The sequence below is a fragment of the Henckelia pumila genome, chromosome 1, assembly GCF_033568475.1.
Source record: "Henckelia pumila isolate YLH828 chromosome 1, ASM3356847v2, whole genome shotgun sequence".
Classification (NCBI taxonomy): Eukaryota; Viridiplantae; Streptophyta; class Magnoliopsida; order Lamiales; family Gesneriaceae; genus Henckelia; species Henckelia pumila.
The window spans coordinates 76,639,716-76,652,841 of NC_133120.1; positions in this window are offsets into that span (position 1 = coordinate 76,639,716).

Sequence of the window (13,126 nt, forward strand, 5' to 3'; positions counted from 1 at the left end):
GTATTGCAAATTAAGTCGACGACTATGTATGCATACCAAAAATCTTATGATTTTTTTTATGAATATTTTTTTTTTCATTTATCTTGATATTGTACAAGTTGCACGCGAATTTAAAAGTGAGTTTGAATACCTGCAAAAAGCCTACAAATTGAAATATGTGTAATATATTATAGAACATGCAAAAGCAGCATTGATAAGCTGACGCTTTGATGATAGGCATCCTTTAGTGAGAAAAAGGAGCTAGAACTTATCTGATATCCGTAAGCTACGATCCCTTGTTTTTAGATGGGAGAATGGATCTTTACATTGGATTTCAAACTCGAAATCTCGTCTCAAACTTAAGATTTCGATATCAAATATTATTGAGTTACATCTTAATAGTGTCAAAACTTAATATTTTGGCATCAAAAATAATGTGCAGACAAAAAAATGATTAAGCAATTTGTTTGTGAGATGAGGGTAGTATTGTAATTTGAAAATTAACTTGTTTAGTGATCACCATAAGATCAAATAATTAGCTAGTATTAGGGGTATATTCTTTCTAAAACAGTATCATATAAATAACACATACAAAAAGTCATCATTAGTATTTACTCCGGAGCACGTTTTACATCTACCAATTGATCTCTTGCAAAATTTCAGATTCCGACCACAAACTTAAAGAATGTAAATTTCTTACATCACTAGAAAAGAAAATTTATCTTATCTAAGTTTGGAGGGGAAAAAAAAAAGAAAAAAAAAAAAGGAAAGAGAGAGAGAGAGAGAGAGAGAGAAAAAAAAGGATGTTTGAGCCAAAAAAAAAAAAAAGGAAAGATGCAATTTCAATTTGATACGTCCTTTGCCATTACATAGTTACGTGCTTGAAAAAAATAAACAAGATATAAAACAAAAGAGAGGAATCATTTTATTAAATTTCTGCATTCCGCAGAGTCGACACTCATATATTGAAAAATAAATGAATTTATTTTAAAAAAAAAAATTATGCATAATTATTTGGATCACGCTACATATACAACGGTATTTACACAATAATTCTTACAATACCGAAAGAAAAAAAAAATCCAATACAAAACTTTCATTTATCAAAATTTCATGATAAATTATTAATTGCAATATAAAATCTAACGATATAATAGAAAAATCTCTCGATATAATTGATGTAAATATCGGTGTACGATACTGATACATTTGTTGTATAGAACTACCCTAATTATTTTAACACAAAAATTCTTCGAAAATAATTTGACGGATCAATTTTATGAGACGGATCTCCGACCATGAAAATTTATTACTAATTTTTGTCCTAAAATTCGTATGGTTATTTATTGTAGTGGAGCAAAACTACAGTTGAAAAATTCGAGTGGATCACGTAAATGCTAGCTATTACCAATCAGAACTTCTTTAATTTCCTCTATATACTTTTCTCATTTTTCATTTCAACTTTAGTTTGGAACATGCCATCTAAAAATTAGCTGCTAGAAAAATTGAAAATGACGGCATAATTTCTTATATATATATATATATATATATAATAATGTTTTCTGCACGTGATACATAATTATAAATTTAAAATATGATCTAAATATGATAATTTTGTAATTTTCATATTAACAATTTTTTTACTTTTTTTAGGAGTAATGAATTATCTAAAAATTAATATTGAAGATTGCTAAAAATTTTAAAATATTTAAAATAGACAAAGATGAGATTGAATATTTAAATAAATATTATTTTCCTAGTAAGCATGAAATTACTTATAAAAAAAAAGGCATTGTTATAATTTTATTATGAGTTTCACAAAATTATTAAGAATAAGTTTCAAAAGGTGCAGATTTTTAATAAAATAAAAATATAATAAGATAGTAATGTTGAAAATATGTTATTATTATTATTATTATTATTTAAGTTGAATGTTGAATATTGAATGTTGAATATTGAGTTGTAAAATGTGGAAAATTAGTGTGTGATGATGTAGATGATGATGCATTAATTTTTGGACTAATCTCAAATGTGGATCTATAAATAGGTCTTTATTTGTGATGAAAAATACAATTGAGTTGAGAGAAAAATATTATAAAGTGTAGAGTTTGATATATTTTGAGTTTTGGAGTATTTACTTTCTATCGTAAATTTTTATTTTTTCACAACACGTTATCAGCACGATCGCTCGAAGATTCTCTATAATTTCCGACGCTCCAAAACACAAAGAGAAAATAAAAATATTCAACAAGTAAGAATTTTTATTTTACTGTTTATATATTTTTATTGTGTATATATTTAATATATAATATCATGATAAGTTTTTTTAAAAACTTGTTATAAATCCTGGGAGGATGTTAAGACGACATCCCACACTCCCGGTAAGGGATACGACAAGTATAAAAGTCTTTAAGGTTTTTAAACATTATAAACATATTGGTATAATTTCACAATATTATATAAAAGGTTGTCTACGACACCGATCTTATAATAATATGATATGATATATTATACCTGACTTTATACTAACTTTATTAGTATAATTTCACAATATTATATAAAAGGTTGTCTACGACACCGACCTTATAATAATGTGATATGATATACATAATTATTTAATTATGATTATCATTATATGTATTGCATTATTATCACAAATTTTTATTCAACACATACTCGATTTTTTTTTCTTACCCCCAACTGTCACAAACGGTCATAAACGACTAATTTTTTGCCTATAAATATGTTCACTCAAACTCATTTTCAATCACACCAAAATTCACTCTTTATCTCAAAATATTTTCTCCTCGATTTTTTTCGAAGATGAATATGATGACATTTCTAAGACTATTTTTCATAACGATTATGATCATCATGCTCACAAGTCTTGTACTCACCAGCGATTTTCCACCACATAATTTTTCTCTATTTGTACACGCACTTGTAATCTTCGTTTTTCCATTATTTTGTATTGTCATATTAATGGGAATTAACTTATAAAATGCATTGTTATTTTTCTAGTACCACCATGTCAAATTTGACAAAGCTTAAATTTTTTGCTCTCGATATCACTAGAAAAGAGCAAAAAAATGTTAATGAGAAATCATCAATCCCAACTCAATGTATCTACGGCATTTCCAGAAGCAAATGTCGTAAGTAAAAATGAAAACCAAAATCAAAGGCATAAACTAGATTTTGGTCGAGATCGAGGATGTGGTCATGAACGTCGACGTAGAAATGATCACGGTCGTGGTTATGACCGTGAATATGAAAATAATCGAGATAGTTACTTCAATAACTAATCTCAAAAGAACGTCACGAACCACCCAAAAAGGCAGCATGAAAATATGAGTGAAAATAAAAATCACTCAAAAAGATATGAGAGTGTTTGTTATAAATGTGACACTTAAAGACATTGGTCACGTACCCCTGAGCACTTATGTAAGCTCTTTAAAGTATGGATAAAGGGAAAAGAAAAAGAGACCAATTTTGTTGAAAACAGTAACCATTTAATTGGTTCAACTTATTTCAATGTTGCCGATTTTTTCAAATGATTTCGAGAACATTGATTAATATATTGGTGGGACTGAAATGTAACATGCTATATTTTTCATGCATTCTTATGAAACATGCTATATTTTGCATATATATATTATCCTTGATTTTTTTTATTGCATTTTTTTGAAGTATGAAAAATTCTATAAGCAAAGATAAACCCATGAAAGTTTGCATACCCGATAGTGGTACAACGCACACCATTCTCCGAGATAAAAGATATTTCTTGGAATTAAAACCAACAAAAACAATGGTGAATACAATATCAGGTCCTGTAAACTTGATTGAAGGTTGTGGAAAAGCACAATTTTTTTTATCAAATGATACAAAATTTCTGATAAATGATGTTTTATATTCACCACAATCGAAAAAAAATTTGTTGAGTTTTAATGACATATATTCTCATATATATGATAGTGAGACGATAACTGATGGAAATCAGAAATATATGTGTCTTACCACATATAAATCAGGAAAGAAATATGTGGTTGAAAAATTATCAATGCTCCCTACTGGATTGCATTATACACATATAAGGCCAATCGAATCAAATATGGTGGTTAATAGTTCTTCAATATTAATCAATTGGCATGATCGATTGGGACATCCTGGTTCAATAATGATGCGAAGAATTATTGAAAATATGCATGGTCATCCATTGAAAGACCAGAAGATCTTTCAGAATAATAAGTTTCAATGTAAATCATGTTCTCTTGGAAAACTTATTATAAGGCCATCGCCAGCTAAAATCCAAACAGAATCACCCATATTTCTTGAACGTATTCAGGGTGATATTTGTGGGCCAATTCATCCACCATGTGGACCATTTCGATATTTTATGGTATTGATCGATGCCTCCAGCAGATGGTCACATGTATTCTTATTGTCAACTCGGAATGTGGCATTTGCAAAACTAATGGCTCAAATAATAAAATTACGGAATCATTTTCCCGATTATACAATCAAGAAAATAAGACTTGATAATGCTGGAGAATTTACTTCCCAAAACTTTCAATGACTATTGTATATCAATGGGAATTACTGTTGAACATCCTGTTGCTCATGTTCATACACGGAATGGATCAGCTGAATCATTGATTAAACGTCTACAACTGATTGCTAGACCAATGATTATGAGAACAAAACTCCCTATTTCTATATGGGAACATGCAATTTTACATGCTGCGGCATTAATTCGCATCAGACCAAGTGCATATCATAAATTCTCCCCATTGCACCTTGCATTTGGTAAAGAACCAAATATTTCTCATCTGAGAATTTTTGGATGTATGGTGTATGTGCCTATTGCACCACCTCAACGATAAAAAATGGGTCCTCAAAGAAAAATCGGTATTTATATCGGTTATGATAGCACATCAATCATTCGATATCTTGAGCCTCAGACAGGCGATGTGTTTACAGCACGTTTTGCTGATTGTCATTTTAATGAAGAAATATTCCCAGTGTTAGGGGGAGAAAAGAAACACATCGAAAAAAAAATCACATGGTATGTACCATAATTGTTACATTTGGATCCAAGGACCAAACAATGTGAGAAATATGTACAGCAAATTGTGTACTAGCAAAAAATTGCAAATCAAATGCCAGATGCATTTGCAGACACAAAAGGGGTAACAAAGTCATATATACATGCTGTAAATGCCCCTGCTCGAATTGAAATTCCAAAGAAACAAATTGAAGACACTCATGATGTCATAAAACTCTTGAAGCGTGGAAGGACAGTCGGTTCCAAGGATAAAAATCCTCGAAAAAGAAAAGGCATAGAGAAACACGATGATCATAAAATAGAAAATGGTGTTCTAGAAAAAACACCTGATGATGAAAATGTTCTGTCAGAACCACAAACTAACGAGAATCGTGAAATCTCTATCAATTATATTAATACTGGAAAAATATGGAACCGAAGAGATATAGAAGATATTGATAAGATATTTTCTTATAATGTGGCATGTGACATCATAAATGAAAACGAGGATCATGAACCAAAATCCTTTGGTGAATGTAAAACTCGTCATGATTGGGCAAAATGGAAAGATGTCATCCAGGTTGAATTGGATTCGCTAAATAAACGCAATGTTTTTGGACCTATAGTCCTCACACCTGAAGGTGTAAAACCTGTTGGATACAAATGGTTTTTATTCAAAATCAAAATGAGAAAAATGAAATAGTAAGATATAAAGCTAGACTTGTTGCACAAGGTTTTTCTCAAAGGCCTGGAATTAATTATGAAAAAACGTGCAACACCCGGTATTTTAAATACGTGAATCTGAATGCATAATTAGGAAATTTAATTATTTAAAATTTTAGATTTATGGGTTAAATATCTATGTGAATTATTTGTGCATGATTTAATTTATTTTTAAGCATTTAACCCATAATTAGTGATTTTTATGATTTTTGGTATTTAAATTATTTTATCGCGTAGACGGAACCGTGGACGGACGAGATGAAAACTTTCTATCCAATTTATGTTATGAGCCTTTTAAGAGCCCAAAAATATTATTTTGAGTTTTATTTCTTCAAAATTTTTAGTATTTAATTTTATATAATTTTAGGAGTCCGTTTTTATTCAAAATAAGCCAAAATATTGACTTTTTAGTATCTTTAAAATTCCCTTAAATTTTAATTTCGGGATTTTTAAATTTAGTTATCAGATTTTAAGTATTAGTTGGAGCTTTTAAGTTATATTTTTTATTATTAAAATCCTTATTAAAATTTTAATATCCTAAAACCTATTTTTAATTAAATTATAACCCTAAATCTACCCAAACCCATCGACCAAAACCCTCAGCCGACACCCCACCCTCCTTCATCTTCTTCTTCGACCGAGGAGCCCCCAAGGAAGACTCCATAGCCACGTTTTTGAAGGTCCAAAGCTTGTCGTCGTCGTCCCGTCGTCCCGGAATCGTTCCACGCGCCTACATCTCTTCAATTTCGGTGAAAGGCATGATTGTTTCATTTTTTTTTTTCGTGTCATATCAGGGATTATATGTGTGAGTGTGTAGACATCAGATTGTTCCATGAAATTTTCAAGAGAGGATCGGTTTTTACGATATTTTGCACATTGTTCTTTGGTTTCTTAATCATGCTCACGTTTTTGGTTAACCATGGCTTGTATGACTGTTGGTCAGGGTTCCTAGGAGGTGTGGGGATGGCCTGGACTCAAATGGCTCGAGTGGTTCGAGCCAAACGAGCCCAGGAAACCAGCTGATTCAGTTCGGTCATATGCGTGCGCAGGTTAGGGTTTATAGGAAGGTGGCTCGGGCTCGGCTCTGTGGGTTGCATGGGGCTGGGCCAAATTCTAGGTTCGAACCGCCCAGACGTGGGCTACGTCGGGGCGGCAGGGCTCCGGCCAGGGGCAGCCAGAGCAGGGCGGCGGCTGCGGGCTGCAGGGAAAAGGGGGGGTTCGGGTTAAGGGTTAGTGTTGGTTCCGGGTCGGGTCAAGGGCCTGGGTCGAGTCTGGATAGTAGTGGGTCGGGTATGGATAGTAGTGGGTCAATTCGGGTTGGTCCGTGTCCGGGTCAAGTTAGTCGGGCTCGGGTATTTTTATTTTTAAGTTTAATTAAGTGTTTAATGGGCCTAATTAAATCTCAAAAAAATTTATTTGGGCTCCATTTAATTATTTTGGGTTGAGTTTAATTATTTTTGGGCTTGAATAATTATTTTAAGTTAGTCCACTAATTTTTATGGGCTTTTGAGCCCACGAAAATTATTGAGCCAGTTTTTGGGCTTTTGGGTCCATTGGGCCAGATTAATTATTTAATGGGCTTAAGGAAATTAATTGGGCTTACATATAATTATTTGGGCTAAAAGTTTAAGTTATTGGGCTTAGGTATGTTAATGGGCCAGTCTCAGTGTTAATGGGCCAGATTTAAGTAAATGGGCTTGAGTGTGAGGGCCAGTAGTTCAGTACAAACCATGAGAAATTGCATGTGTCCTAAATATATATTTAATTATTTTATGCATGAATATTATTTTAGTATTTATATGTTACTATAAAAATTAAATTAAATATATATGAAGGACACACATTTTATTTAAGTACATGCATTCATGAAATAATTTTTATGCATGATTTAATGTTTAAGGTTGAGCAAAAAAAAATATTTTATGTTGGAAGTTGAAGTAGTGTGACAATTTGAGGGGGATTCGTCCCCATATGTGAACTATTGAAGGGCAGTTTACTGCCAATTTAAGAGGTGATTCGTCACCGCCACGTACGTTGGTTTCCACGCTGATCAGTATTTAATGTATGATTTAAGGTTACACTATGGATACAACCATGCGATGTTAAAAAATAATTTGCTCAACAATGTTTATGAATTATGTATGATTATGATATTTAAGTTTAATTTAAGTTATGTTATGTCATGATACTTTTAAGCATGCTCATTCAAGTATATGTTATGTATTAGTATTAAAGTGATTTAAATTATTTTAAACCCTTGTTATGTTAGCATGTTGGGCCTCTAGGCTCACTACACTAGTATGGTGCAGGTGAGTACGTAGAGGAGGATGTGGTACCCACCGGCGGCGAGGACATATGAGCGGACATGCAGTGACCCCGTGACCGTGATAGACGTCTGAGTTTGTTTTGCATGTTTCGAACATTTTAGCATATTATACATTTTATTTATTTTCAGTGGTTGATAGTATAGGATATTTTATTTAAATATTTTCAGTGCATGCAAAACTTTAATTTATTTTGTTCTGTCAGAATTTTATTAAAACGCATGACTCAGATATTTAATTTATTAAAGGTTGCATTTTATTTAATTTATTTATTTTTAAATCTATTTATTCTGTGCATATATGTATGGGCATGTATGTACATATTTTTATGTAGTAAGTAATAAAAAAAAAATTTTCGCATATTTATTTATTTATTTATTTATTAATTAGAGAGTTAGGGTCGTTTCAGTTGGTATCAAAACACGGTCCTTGGAGGGGTCATTACTGCTATGCGAGCTCAGAAATTCACGCTATTGGTCTGTAAGTTTTAAGTGTTTATAGCATGATTTATTTTTAAGAATTTAAGTTAGCATTAATGTTAAAACACTTAGTTATGCATGGCGATTTACGTAAAGAAATATGTGGTGGTGCAGAATGCCTCCCAGACCGATGAACAGACATGGAGAATCTACACCTACACCTCCACCTCCACCTCCGCAGAACCCACTTGCAGCATTGGAGCAGGACAATGCTACTTTGATGGCAGGGGTTACTGCTCTGTTAGAGCAGCAGGCTTCACATCCTAGAATGTCCCATGAGGAGGACGTAGCTGAGCGGTTCCAGAAGAAGGGGCCGAAGGAGTTCATTGGTACCACCAATCCTTTGGTGGCTGAGGGGTGGATTCGTTCTTTGGAGTCCATCTTTGCATATATGGGGATCACAGATGCGGACAGGGTGAACTGTGCGACGTATATGTTGAGGGGAGACACAGCTCTTTGGTGGGAGGGTGCTGCCAGGGGAGTACACCTCCCTACACTGTCTTGGGCGGAGTTCAGGCGTGTCTTCTACGCCAAATATTTCACGGAGGATGTGAGGAGTCGCATGATCCGGGAGTTTATGAGTCTCCGGCAGGGGGACAGGTCAGTGGTTGAGTATGTGAGCCAGTTCCAGAGGGGCTGTCATTTTGTGCCTCTGATTGCAGACAGTCCACCGGAGAAGATGAGACAGTTTGTGAAGGGACTGAGAGCGGATATCAAGCACGACGTACGTATGATGGATGTCGCTACATATGAGGCGGCAGTTAGTAGAGCACTGAGATCAGAGGAGGGTAGGAGAGAGATGTAGCGAGAGCAGCAGGGGAAGAGACAGATTCGGTCGGGGTATCAGCGACCATCTTCGCAACCTCCTGCGAAGAAGCAGTTTACTGGGCCGGCTAAGGGCCCGAATCCGCAGCAGAGGCCGCAGCAGCAGAGACCACAGCAGCAGAGGGGCGGGGCCCCTAATGCTATAGGTTTTCCTACTTGCCCGAAGTGTCAGAAGATGCATTCGGGACCTTGTCTGTTGGGAGCAGGAGTTTGTTACCACTGCCGGGAGACAGGGCATCAGATAGCTAACTGCCCGAGGAAGAAGAACACGGCTGGTAGAGTGTTCGTCATGCAGGCAGAGGAGGCAGACCCAGACACCTCCTTGATCACCGGTATATCTTATCCCTAGTATTTTATAATTTTTCCTTTGGTTAAGAATCTCGTTTTCTTGCGAAATTGTTGTTATTTGGGTTATCTATCTGCATGTTAGAATAAGAAGCATGTTTTACTTGTGATTAGCATTAAGGGTTATTAGTGTCTCGTTGTGGGAAAGTTTAGTAGTGGCATGAAGTTGTTGGGAATTTTTTGCGTGCAGGGAGAATTCTAGTTGAAGGCAACTCCACGTTTGCGTTGCTAGATTCTGGGGCTACGCATTCGTTTATCTCCCCGGAGTTTATCAGGCGGATAGACATCACACCTGAGATTATTGACAGTGGGTATGATGTTACTATGCCGTTAGGGCAGATTATTTCTACCTCGAAGGTCATTCGAGAACTGGAGTTGGAGCTTCAGGGACACTCCATTCGAGCAGATGTGGTGGTTTTGCCATTGAGTGGTTTTGATTTGATTTTGGGTATGGACTGGTTGACAGTCAATGGAGCTTCGATTGACTTTCGTCGAAGATCAGTGTCAGTGAAACCATCAGAAGGCGACCCGTTTACTTTCCATGCATCTCAGAGCAGTGATTTTCCTCAGGTGATATCTCTTATTCAGGAGAGGAAGTTGTTGAGACGGGGTTGCCAGGGGTTTCTAGCAAGTATTGTCACGGCCTCAGAACCATCTAGCAGATCATTATCAGAGATAGAGGTGGTTCGTGACTTTTCGGATGTCTTTTCGGAGGATGTTGCAGGAATTCCACCAGTGAGAGATGTGGAGTTCAGCATCGACTTAGTGCCAGACACCGTGCCTATCTCTAAGACACCGTACAGACTTGCTCCTACCGAGATGAAAGAGTTGAAGGAGCAGATTCAGGAGTTATTAGAGAAAGGCTTTATTCGTCCTAGCTTTTCTCCATGGGGAGCTCCAGTGTTATTTGTGAAGAAGAAGGATGGCAGTATGAGACTGTGCATTGATTATCGAGAACTCAATAGGGTCACAGTGAAGAATAAGTACCCACTGCCGAGGATAGAGGACTTATTTGATCAGTTGCAGGGAGCTTCGGTGTTCTCCAAGATCGACCTGCGATCTGTTTACCATCAGCTGCGAGTTAGAGAGGCAGATGTGTCCAAGACTGCTTTCCGGACACGTTATGGGCATTACGAGTTCTTGGTGATGCCATTTGGGTTGACCAATGCTCCAGCGGTTTTCATGGATCTCATGAACCAGGTATTTCAGTCGTATCTTGATCAGTTCATCATAGTCTTCATTGATGATATCTTGATCTACTCTAGGAGCGTTGAGGAGCATAGGCAGCATCTACAGACAGCCTTGCAGACTTTGAGGGAGCATCGTTTGTATGCCAAGTTCAGCAAGTGCGAGTTTTGGCTCGAGCAGGTAGCATTTTTTGGCCACGTTATTTCGAGAGATGGGATTGCAGTGGATTAGTCGAAGGTTGAGGCAATGCAGAAATGGGGTATTCCGAGGAATGCTTCGGAGATTCGCAGTTTCTTGGGTTTGGCAGGATATTATAGGAAGTTCATCAAGGGTTTTTCCTCTATTGCAGTACCCTTGACTTCCTTAACCAAGAAGAACGCGAAGTTTATTTGGAGTTCAGACTGTCAGAGGAGCTTCGATCAGCTGAAAGAAGCACTCACTACTGCACCTGTTTTAGCGATGACTGTACCACACGAGAAGTTAGTGGTGTACACCGATGCGTCTAAGCTAGGTTTGGGCGCAGTACTTATTCAGTGTGGTAAGGTTATTGCTTATGCGTCGAGACAGTTGAAGATTCATGAGCAGAACTACCCGACACATGACTTGGAGTTAGCGGCAGTGGTTTTCGCTTTGAAAATCTGGAGGCACTATCTGTATGGCGAGAAGTGCAAGATTTTCACTGATCATAAGAGCCTCAAGTACTTCTTCACTCAGAAGGAGTTGAACATGAGGCAACGGAGATGGTTGGAGTTGGTGAAGGATTACGACTGTGACATTAGCTACCATCCGGGTAAAGCTAACGTATTGGCCGATGCTTTGAGTAGAAAGTCGTCGGTGGTATCGTGTTTGACAGTGCAGTTACCACTGCAGAGTGAGATTCGGAGGTTTGATTTGGAGTTTTACTCGAGTGGTCATGCACCGAGCTTGTCAGTGTTGACGGTGCAGCCAGTTCTGCGAGATCGGATCAAGGATGGACAGTCTACAGATGAGGAGTTGTAGCGATGGAGACAGAGAGATGAGGCCAAGGGTAATCTTCTGTATACAGTTGTGGATGACATTGTTCAGTACCGTGGTAGGATGTGGGTACCGAACGTCAGTCAGTTGAGAGCTGAGATCTTAGCAGAGGCTCACACATCTCCGTACTCCATTCACCCCGGAAGTACGAAGATGTATCGAGATTTTCAGTTATTGTATTGGTGGCCCGGGATGAAGAGAGACATCGGGAGAGTTGTGTCAGAGTGCTTGACTTGTCAGCAGGTCAAGGCAGAGCATCAGCGTCCAGCAGGACTTCTTAGACCTCTTCCTATTCTGGAATGGAAATGGGAGAATATTACGATGGACTTTGTAGTTGGCTTACCGAGGAGTGCCAGAGGTTGCACAGCTATTTGGGTGATCGTTGATAGACTCACCAAGTCAGCTCATTTCTTACCGGTGAGGACTACTTACTCGTTGACACAGTATGCAGAGCTTTACATCAAGGAGATTGTTAGACTGCATGGCATACCAGTGTCGATAGTATCAGACAGAGATCCGAGATTTACGTCTGCGTTTTGGAGGAGTTTGCACACTGCATTGGGGACTAGACTTTTGTTCAGTACAGCGTTCCATCTCCAGAAAGATGGTCAGTCTGAGAGAGTGATCCAGGTTCTCGAGGATCTACTGAGAGCTCGTGTCATCGACTTTCAGGGCTCGTGGGAGACTAGACTGCCATTAGTGGAGTTTACCTATAACAACAGTTTTCAGTCGTCTATAGGTATGGCTCCTTATGCAGCATTGTACGGGAGGAGGTGCAGATCTCCTGTGCATTGGGATGAGGTCGGTGAGAGAATTTTACTCGGACTTGAGATTGTGCAGCAGACAGCTGAAATTGTGATATAGATTCGGGATCGCATGAGAACTGCTCAGAGTCGTCAGAAGAGTTATGCAGATACTCGACGACGAGATTTGGAGTTCGCTGTAGGTGATCATGTATTCCTGAAGGTGTCATCTATGAAGGGAGTAGTGCGATTTGGCCGGAGAGGCAAGCTTAATCCGAGATATATAGGGCCATTCGAGATCTTGGAGAGAGTTGGCACGTTGGCCTACCGTTTAGCTCTACCACCAGGGCTAGCGGCAGTGCACATTGTATTCCATGTATCCATGCTTCGGAGATACATCTCGAACCCGTCACATGTGTTGGATTTTGAGCCTCTTCAGTTGACACCGGAGTTAGCATTTGAGGA